This window comes from Ochlerotatus camptorhynchus, unplaced genomic scaffold (assembly GCF_037179485.1).
Source record: "Ochlerotatus camptorhynchus isolate MF236.1 unplaced genomic scaffold, CSIRO-AGI_Acam_v1.1 ptg000511l, whole genome shotgun sequence".
Classification (NCBI taxonomy): domain Eukaryota; kingdom Metazoa; phylum Arthropoda; class Insecta; order Diptera; family Culicidae; genus Ochlerotatus; species Ochlerotatus camptorhynchus.
In genome coordinates this window covers 232,884-243,827 of record NW_027040995.1, presented here as the reverse complement: position 1 = coordinate 243,827, position 10,944 = coordinate 232,884, and positions in this window count along the sequence as shown.

The window sequence follows — 10,944 nt, the reverse complement described above, 5'->3', positions numbered from 1 at the left end:
TTGTGTTCCCGAAGGTCTTCCACGGGGTCGAGAGTACCGCCTTCATTTCACCGCCAGCCTAAAAACAGTTCAAGCTTCTTGTGTGCTCCGTACGGAATCAGGTCAGTTTCTGATTCAAGGACTTTTTTTTTCTTCCGGTGGTACCAAAGTCGAAAGTCGGTACAAAGACTATTTAGTGGTGAGTTTTTCCTTAATTTATTTTGTACAAAAAAATATTCGTAGAGCGAGAGTTTTGCTTCGATTTGCTAATTGAATTCTATTGTATCTTGCTCTCTTTTATTCTATTTTATTTGTTTTTTTTTAAATGCTGATGCCATTTTGTTGCGATTAATTTTACCATTTTGTTCCTGATTGTGAAAATTTTACATTATATTAATTTGGCGGGTTTATTTTCCCCCCTTTATTTGAAATCCTTTGTTAGTATACATTGTAGTCCAGATCCAGGATTTTAAGATGAGCTCCAATATGGCCTTTTCTTTGGAACCATACAGGAGAGGTACATCGTTTAACGATTGGTTCACCCGTCTGAAATACTTTTTCCCGGTGAATAATGTGAAAGAAGAGGACAAAATGGCATATTTTATTACACTCAGTGGGCCTACGATATTTGAGGAAATTAAACTGCTTTACCCTGCAGGGAATTTCGAAGAAATTCCTTTTGCTGATTTGATTGCTAAGCTGAAAAATCGGTTAGATAAAATTGACCCGGATCTGGTACAGCGGAACAAATTTAGCACTAGGGTGCAACAGCCGGATGAAACTACAGAGGACTTCATTCTGTCCTTGAAGTTACAGGCAGAATTCTGTGGATTTGAAAACTTCAAGGAAGTCGCAGTGCTCGATCGTTTGATTGCGGGCCTGCGGGATAAGCATTTAAGGCAAAGGCTACTTAGCAAAGAAAAATTAAAATTGACAACGGCTGAAAATATTATTGCGACTTGGGAGGTTGCTAAGGCAAACGCTGACACAGCTGAGAATCCAAAAAAAGATTTTCCAAATATGGTTGCTGCAATCGGGAATCAGCCCAGAACCGGAGGTGGTTATGCTTTGAACAAATTGAACAATGGTTACAGTTTTGGGAACAGATATCAAGCGGAAGGTTTCAATGATGGCGCTGGAAGCAGCAGAGGTCCGGTAAAGAGCCGGTTGGGGTTCAGACCGTACGAAAGATCGTGGCAAGTAACCAAAGATGAGCATCAGTATTCAGGACCGAGAAAGAGCAATCAATACCAAGGAAGAAGGCGAGAAGACACCTATGGACAACGACAACGACCTGATTATTCCCAAATGGTTTGCAATTTTTGTGGAGTGAAAGGTCATATTAAGAAAAAATATTTTAAGCTTAAAAATTTACATCATGATGCAATAAATTTGGTTGATTCGTACAGGCCTGGCCCTTCCGCAGATAGACACATAAATGAGCTCCTCAGCCGGATGCGAACGACGGAATCGGATGATGAGAACAGTGACACAGGTGATTTGGAATGCATGTTGGTTTCATCTATTAATAAAATCATTAACGGCACCGGTGGTGTAGTGGTAAGCGTGATTACCTCTCACCCCAGCAGGCCTGGGTTCAATCCCAGTCGGCGCCGCCGGGATGTTCTGAGGCATAACATCTCTGATCACGCCTTCCTTCGGATGGGAAGTAAATCCGTTGGTCCCCGGTTCATGAGTTGATGGGTCGATAGGTAGGGTCCAGCCTTCCTGGCACGTTGGTAGCATTGGTGCTCAGCACGGAAAACAAGATCGGCGGAAAAAACAAACCAAAGGAAAAAAATTAATAAAATCAGTAATCCTTGTATAATACAAGTGAACATTGACGGCAAAATGGAGGTGGATTGTAGTTCTTCTGTTTCTACTATTAGTAAAAGACAATATTTATCCAAATTTGACAAACCTTTACGGGCTTACAGAAATCAATTAATTATTGTTAATGGGGCTTGGTAAAAAATTGAAAGAGAAGGAACGGTTTTGGTAAAATTTAATGGAAAAGTGGAAATAATGCAGCTTTTAGTGCTCGATTGTGAAAATTACTTTTATCCTTTACTAGGCCGAACTTGGTTAGACGTTTTATTTCCAAACTGGAGGCATTTTTTTACAAATTCATTGTTGGTGAACAGCTTACAGGATGAGCCCAGCTATATTGCTGTTGATGAATTGAAAAAGAGTTTTGAGCAAGTTTTTGAAAAGGATTTATCCGCACATATTGTGGGATTTAAGGCAGAGTTGGTTATGAATAATGAAACTCCAATCTTCAAAAAGGCATACATGAAAAATTCATTACGCCAGTTGACACAAGTGAATGGGCATCACCAATTATAGTAGTGATGAAAAAAAAATAATGACATTCGTTTGGTAATTGACTGTAAGGTGTCCACAAATCTTTAACTCCCAATACATATCCGTTACCTACCGCTCAGGACATTTTTGCAAACTTAGCGGATTGTAAGGTTTTCTGCGCTTTGGATATAGAAAGTGCTTACACTCTCCGTGTGCTGCGATAGCACCCAACAACGATCTGAACCTGTTAAAAATATTGAAAGAATATGACACTGTTGATGAAGACGTTGCGAAAGCAGTACATAAAGGAATTTTAACTCACTTGCAATATTTGGACAACAGCCTTATCGGACTATGTCTGTTCGACGAAAATGTAGACCTCCCGGTTAAGAAAAAGGTCATCGTAGCCTTACTTCTATCAGGTTAATGCTTTAATTGATACATTTGCATTTAATTTTCTAATGATTTTTTTTTACAGATACTCTTAAAAACTTTACAGCCAGATCCATTGTTGAATCCAACGATATTTCAACGATTGAACTACACTCGTTTGTACAAGGCAGCAGGGGTATTGAAAACTTATTCAAAGCTCTCCAAATTCCGAAGTCGTTGCTGAATGTCGATATGGAGCAGTGGAGTAGTTCCATCGAGTTTAAAAATGCCAAAAGACGGGTTCAATGTTTGGAAGTAGTTAATGATAATGCAGAGCGTGGTATAGCATTGATTAAAACATACAATTCAAAACTATCAACGGATGAAGATCAAAAGCAGTGCATTTTACAATTAGTTGAAGATCATCGAAAAAATTATAAGAGTACCAGGAAATCTGATTTGGTGTAGCTAATAAGGAAATATACGGCAAAGTACAAAACAAGTATTTTTTCATCTTTTCAGGCAAATGTTCCTCTTGTGTAAAACTCATGATTCCCAAAAAAAAAAACAGATTAACGCAATTCAAGATATTTTTACAATTGATTTTAGGAATTTCTGATGAAAAGTTGTGGTTTTTCATATATTTTTGAATTTTTGGACCACCCTAATGAAGAATAATTGGACCACCCTAGTGAATTATTTCGTATTAGATCCTAAATGGTGGTTTAATTCGATATATAAGCAGGTTGGAGACAATTGTAAACAGTTTTAGAAGCCGACTCATCAATCTTCTATATTCCAAATAGAACTCATGGAAACAATTCTAAGTCCCAGAAAGTCGACTTTTGAAAAAAAAAAATTTTCGAGATAGCACCAAATCTCGACGTTTTGATTTCCGAAATTTCATGTACCCCCTCCTTGGGAGATTTTCGAGAGTGAAAAAAGTCAAACTTTGACGCGTTTGCGCCACCTCTAAATCATGTCCGATTGAGCTCAAATTTTGCATACGGTCATTTTTCGAGGCAATAAACATTTTGTATACGGCAGTCTAATGTATATGATATGTGACACTGCAAGTTTTATAAAGGTTTGAATGATTCTTCAAGACCAAATTATGGCCTACAAGACTATGATAAAATCAAACTTGATACTTATAGGGTAGAAAACTACTTCGGCCTAATCGCCCATTTTAGGCCTATCGAGCAGAAAATTTCAAATAAATCCATGATTTCAGAGTCAACAAGTCAATTATGCGTTTGGTACGATACTTTAGTTAATAAGCTACCAAACGAAGTCAATGAGAACGCGTGATATGAAGGTTTGCACCCATTATTCCCAAAAACAAAAGAAGCGCTGCAACCGAATCAATTTTTATCTTCATCCGATAGGCCGAAGTGAATTCATTGACGTTTCAATGGTGTTTCAATGCGTTAGGCCGAGTTTAGAATCCGTAGGCCGAGTTTAGAATTCGTAGGCCGAGTTTGGCGTCAAGAAGCAGTGTTAGACTTTTGACAATATCTCAACGATTGGTTTCTCTTTATCAAATCTTACGGTACGTACGGAAAGGTAAATAAATTTGGAAGCCATCAGTAATAATAACATTCCTTTTGGTGCTAAACTGCACTAGATTAAGAAAGAGTAAGTGCGGGTTGTGCTTAATAGGCCGGAAATTGGGTAGTTAACCCTATGATCTTTCCCGGTGAGATTTGGGCTTTCCCGGATTTTTCCCGGTTTTTTCCCGGCAACTCCAAATTTCCGGTTTTTCCAGGATTTCCCGATTTTCCCGGTTGGATGGACACCCTTTAATTAGTGAAAAGGGGCTTATGTCTTGCCCAGATAAAATTTCAACCATTGAGAGAGCAAATGCTCCGAGAAATGAGTCAGAATTGAAATCTTTCCTAGGGCTAATAAACTACTACCATAAATTTATACCACGCTTGACGTTCGAATTACATCATTTGTATAACTTGCTCAAGAACAATGTTAAGTTTGTTTGGGATAGCAACTGCCAAAAGGCTTTTGAAGAAAGCAAAAATTTGCTAATCAACACAAATTTTTTAGAATTTTATGATCCCAAGAAACCGATAGTTGTTATTTCGGACGCTTCAAGTTATGGTCTCGGTGATGTTATAGCGCATGTGGTGGAAACCGATTAGTTTTACATCATTTTCCTTAAATCATGCTCAAAGAAAGTACCCAATTCTACATTTGGAAGCTCTAGCACTGCACTGGTTAGCACAATCAAGAAATTTCATAAATACCTTTTTTTTTTTTTTTTTTTTTTTTTTTTTTTTTTTTTTTTTTTTAACTCTTTATTTGTTCCAAATTCAAAATAAATTACATTTCATTTTTAACCTCGGTGCTCCAGTTACTACAGTAACTTACCAGCCTTAATTGTTATGATATATATCTAAGTGTTTTTACATTGTTCCTGTCTTGGCAATTCAGTATTTTAAACAGGTTTTTTAAACCTGCATGTCAGTATAACAATTGATAGCTTAAAACTAAATAACTAAAACTCAATCTTATCTAAGTATAAAGGGAATTAATCGTTGCAATTGAGGATTGTAACGATTTTTGCCGGAAATTATTAATTATTTTGTTGGACATTTGTGCTAAAGTCTCAACATTCGAAATTCTATGTACTTCGGTAGTACTGTACCAGGGAGGCAACTTCAAAATCATCTTCAGAATTTTGTTCTGAATCCTTTGAAGTGCTTTTTTCCTGGTAGTGCAACAACTAGACCATATTGGCACAGCGTAAAGCATGGCCGGTCTAAAAACTTGTTTAAATATTAGAAGTTTATTCGTCAGGCAAAGTTTGGATTTCCTGTTTATAAGAGGATACAAACATTTTATATATTTGTTACATTTGGCTTGAATGCCCTCAATGTGATCTTTAAAAGTTAATTTATGGTCAAGTATTAATCCAAGATATTTCACTTGGTTTGACCAGGAAATTGGAACTCCGTTCATAGTGACTATGTGACTACTACTAGGTTTCAAAAAGGAAGCCCTGGGCTTATGTGGAAATATTATAAGTTGAGTTTTGGAAGCGTTGGGAGAAATCTTCCATTTTTGTAAATAAGAAGAGAAAATATCTAAACTTTTCTGAAGTCTGCTGCAAATAACACGAAGACTTCTTCCTTTAGCGGAAATGCCTGTGTCATCAGCGAACAAAGATTTGTGGCAACCCTGAGGCAAATCAGGGAGGTCCGAAGTGAAAATGTTATACAATATAGGCCCAAGAATGCTACCCTGAGGAACTCCTGCTCTAACAGGTAGTCGATTAGATTTGGAATTTTGATAATTTACCTGCAGAGTTCTGTCAGTTAAATAATTTTGAACTAATTTCATAATGTAAAGTGGAAAATTAAACTTTTTCAATTTAGCAATCAAACCTTCATGCCAAACACTGTCGAATGCTTTTTCTATGTCTAGAAGAGCAACTCCAGTTGAGTGGCCTTCAGATTTGTTTGAACGAATTAAATTGGTAACTCTCAAGAGTTGATGAGTAGTTGAATGCCCATGGCGAAATCCAAACTGCTCATGTGCAAAAATTGAGTTAGTATTGATGTGAAGCATCATTCTATTCAAAATTATTTTTTCAAAAAGTTTACTTATTGAAGAAAGCAAACTTATTGGACGGTAGCTAGAAGCTTCAGCTGGATTTTTATCCGGCTTCAAAATTGGAACAACTTTTGCATTTTTCCATTTATCAGGAAAGTATGCCAAATGGAAACATCTGTTAAATAATTTTACCAGGAAAGACAAGGTACTCTCTGGGAGTTTTTTGATGAGGATATAGAAAATTCCATCATCACCTGGAGCTTTCATATTTTGAAACTTTTTAGTTATAGACCTTACTTCGTCCAAATCAGTCCCCCAGGAATCATCAAAAATATTTTCCCGAAAGAAAATATTCCGAAAATCCCGAGCAACCTGATTCTCAATAGGACTAGTAAGACCCAAACTGAAATTATGGGAACTCTCGAATTGCTTAACAAGTTTCTGAGCTTTTTCCAAATTTGTGATCAAAATTTTACCACCTTCTTTAAGCGCTGGAATTGGCTTTTGAGGTTTTTTCAAAATTTTTGTGAGTTTCCAAAAGGGTTTGGAACTCGGGTCTAATTTAGAAACATTATTTTCAAAAGTTTTGTTCCTCAGGGCAGAGAATCGCTTTTTAATTTGTTTTTGCAAATCCCGCCAGATAACTTTCATGGCAGGATCGCGTGTTCTTTGAAATTGTCTCCTACGGACATTTTTAAGACGGATCAAGAGCTGAAGATCATCGTCTATTATAATTGAATCGAATTTAACCTCGCATTTTGGTACTGAGGCAGCTCTTGCTTCAACTATAGAAGTAGTCAGAGATTCAAGAGCATAATTAATTTCATCTTTGGTTTGCAAAGGAATGTTTGGATCGAAGTTATATTCCATAAATGTTCGATATTGCTCCCAATCAGCCCTATGGTAATTGAAAGTAAAGCTGTTGGGATTAGAAATTATTTCTTGGGATATTTCAAAAGTTACTGGAAGGTGATCAGAACCGAAGTCAGTATGGGTAACCAATTGGCTACAAAGATGACATGAATCAGTTAAGACCAAATCAATAGTTGAGGGATTTCTTGCAGAAGAAAAGCATGTTGGGCTGTTTGGATATTGAATAGTGTAATAACCTGCAGAACAATCATCAAACAGAATATTACCATTGGAATTGCTTTGAGCATTATTCCATGAGCGGTGTTTTGCATTAAAATCACCAATAATGAAGAATTTAGACCTATGACGGGTAAGTTTCTGGAGGTCACCCTTGAGAAAATTCTTTTGCTGGCCTACGCATTGGAATGGCAAATAGGCAGCTATAAACGTAAGTTGTCCAAATTTTGTTTCAACAGCAACTCCCAAAGTTTCAAAAACTTTGGTTTCAAATGAAGAAAGAATTTTATGCTTGATTCGTCTATGAATAATGATGGCAACGCCACCACAGGGTCCATCAAGACGATCATTTCTATAAATCAAGTAATTTGCGTCCTTCTTAACCTTATGGTCAGGTTTAAGGAACGTTTCAGTTATAACGGCAATATGCACGTTATGAACTCTCAAAAAATTAAATAGCTCGTCTTCATTATCTTTAAGAGATCGAGCATTCCAATTTAAAATGTTTAATGCTTTAAAATCCATTACTGAATTTTAAAGTCATGACAATATTATTTGCAAATTTTACTCCAGTTTGAATAGCATCAAACATGGAGTTAGATTTAAGCATATCAGAAATCATGTCAATTAATGAATTCTGTAAAAATTCCATTTTAGGAGCAGTAATGCTTCCTAAGTCAAAATTGTCAAAATTTCCGTTAGAACGTTGGTTAGTATTTTGATTTCTACCCGCTGCAATAGCAGCATAGGTAGCTCCATTAACTCGCTGAACATTGTTAGCAGCGAGGGGAGTAGGTACAGATGAAACATTTGAAGCAGGGGTGATATTTGTACCTACGGGTACGAATGTGGAATTTGTTCCTCGCTGACCGTTGTTAACAGCAGAGGAATTTATACCTGGTCGGAAACGTGGAGCGTTTCCTACCTGTCGGTTAGAACGAGATTGTAGGATCGCTTTGCGAGTCTTACATTCCCAAAAATTGGATTTGTGGTTTTCACCACAATTTGAACATTTAAATTTCTTAGGATGTTCCTTCACAGGACAGTCGTCCTTTGCGTGAGAGGAATCACCACAATTCATGCATTTAGCTGGCATGTAGCAATTTTTAGTTCCGTGACCCCATCCCTGGCACTTACGGCACTGAGTGAGGTTTTGGAAATTTCCTCCAGTCTTCCTGAAGTGTTCCCACTTCACTCGGACATGGAGCATTAGGCTAGCTTTTTCTAAGGCCTTAAGGTTGTTTAGTTCACTAGACTTGAAGTGAACTAAATAAAAATCATTAGAAATCCCGTTGCGCGAATCGCCAGGACGGGATTTCATTTTCATTTTGATTACTTGGAGTGGCACAACTCCAAGTAATTTTGCCAGTTCATCTTTGATCTGATCCAGGGATTCACCACTGGGCAGTCCTTTCATGACAACCTTGAACACACGTTCAGTTTTGGTGTCGTAAGTAAAAAATTTGTGCTTCTTCTCAGTAAGATACTTGAGAAGACATTTAAATCCGTCCAAGGTTTCAGCCAATACACGGCATTCACCCCGACGTCCAATTTGTAGTGAAAACTTAACTTTCACGAAATTCAAAAGTTCCATGCGAAGAGCATGGAAATCGGTAGTGGTTATCACAATAGGGGGAATCTTTTCCTTCTTGGCATTAAGCCGGGAAAGTTTACTAGAATTTTTCTTGGATGATGGATCATTCTCATCATCCGTGAGCAAATCAAATTGATTACTCAAATTAATTTCTTCAGAAGGGGGGTCAAGAGTTTGCCCCTTTCTTTTGCGTTTAGGCGCCATGGCGGCAGTAAATTTTTTATCCAAATCGACTTCCAAGCAGATTACTATAAGAATCTGAAGGATCGAAGAGGAATTTTCCAAATCGATATCCAAGAAGGATTACCTCGGGTAGGGTCCAAAAAAGGATCGAAGAGGAATAAGAGGAGTTGAACAAGGTAGAAAATTTTTACAGGTTGAGCACTGAAAAGTGCGATTATGCGATTATCCAAATCGACTTCCAAGCAGATTACTATAAGAATCTGAAGGATCGAAGAGGAATTTTCCAAATCGATATCCAAGAAGGATTACCTCGGGTAGGGTCCAAACAAGGATCGAAGAGGAATAAGAGGAGTTGAACAAGGTAGAAAATTTTTACAGGTTGACCACTGAAAAGTGCTGTTTAAATTTGTTGTAGCTTTAGGTAGTAGTAACACTTCCTTAAGCAAAAAGCAAATAGATCCGCACGGCAAGAGAGCACGATGCGGACTGATCATAAATACCTTTATGGGCAGCATTTCACTGTATATCATCAGATCATACACCTCTGGTAGGAATATTTGGAAAAGCGGGTAAGAACTCGATTTATGTCACTAGGCTTCAGCGATTTATTCTAGATCTTTCAATTTATGATTTTGATATAATATATAGACCATCACATAAATTAGGGAATGCGGATTTTTATTCGAGATTTCCATTAAAAAGAGGAAGTTTCTGGAGAACTCGATATTGAGGTTATTCAGAGCATAAATTTTAGTAAAAATATTCCACTTGACTCAAAAATGATTGCAGAAGGAACTAAAGATGATGAATTTTTTCAACAAATCAAATGTTTTTTACACAACGGTTGCCCTGAAAGAGTGGACAAACGTTTTATTGATGTTTTTTTGCGAATCAGATTTAGAGCTGGTTGACGATTGTCTGCTTTACAAGCATAGAGTGATTATACCAAAAATATATAAAAAAAAACATACTAAAAAATCTTACACAACAATCACTTTGGAATCGTAAAGATAAAGCGTTTGGCTAGGCGAATGGTTTATTGGTTTGGACATACAAAAATATGTTGCAGGCTGTGATGCTGGCAACAGTATGGCTATTTCCCAAAAATCTAAAGAGACCTCCAAATGGAGACCAACCACTAAACCATTTAGCAGAATTCATATAGACTTTTTTTCATTTTCGAGCATCGGACTTACCTGTTAATCGTTGATAGCTTCTCCAAATGGATTGAGATCGAATGCATGAAACTGGGAACTAATTGTAATATGGTGTTTTAAAAAATCAAGTCGCTCGTTTTGGTTTACCAGATGTATTAGTGTCAGACAATGGTCCTCCGTTTAACTCTCACAGTTTCATAACCTTTCTTGAAAGGCAAGGTATTAAGGTTATGAAAAGTCCACCCTACAATCCCTCAAGCAACGGACAAGCAGAAAGATTAGTCAGAACTGTTAAAGAAGTGTTGAAGAGATTCTTAATGGAACCAGAGATTGGAGAGTTAGATCTGGAAGACCAGATAAATTTGTTTCTATTTAATTTAAGAAACAACAATTTAACTGGTGCCGGGCATTTTCCGTCAGAAAAAGTATTTTCTTATATGCCAAAGACTATCTTAGATTTAGTAAACCCGAATAAACATTACAAAAAACAATTATCCGTATAACCGCCAGAGGATGAAATCATCCAACCTAAGTTGGACGGGAAAATCGCGAAGTAATCTAATGATGCAATAGATAAACTGATGGCTGGTGATATAATATGGTACAAGAATAACAACCCACACAATCCCCTAAGAGTCGGGGGCGACCCCGGCGTAGTGGTTAACATCCATACCTCTCACGCCAAAGTCACGAGTT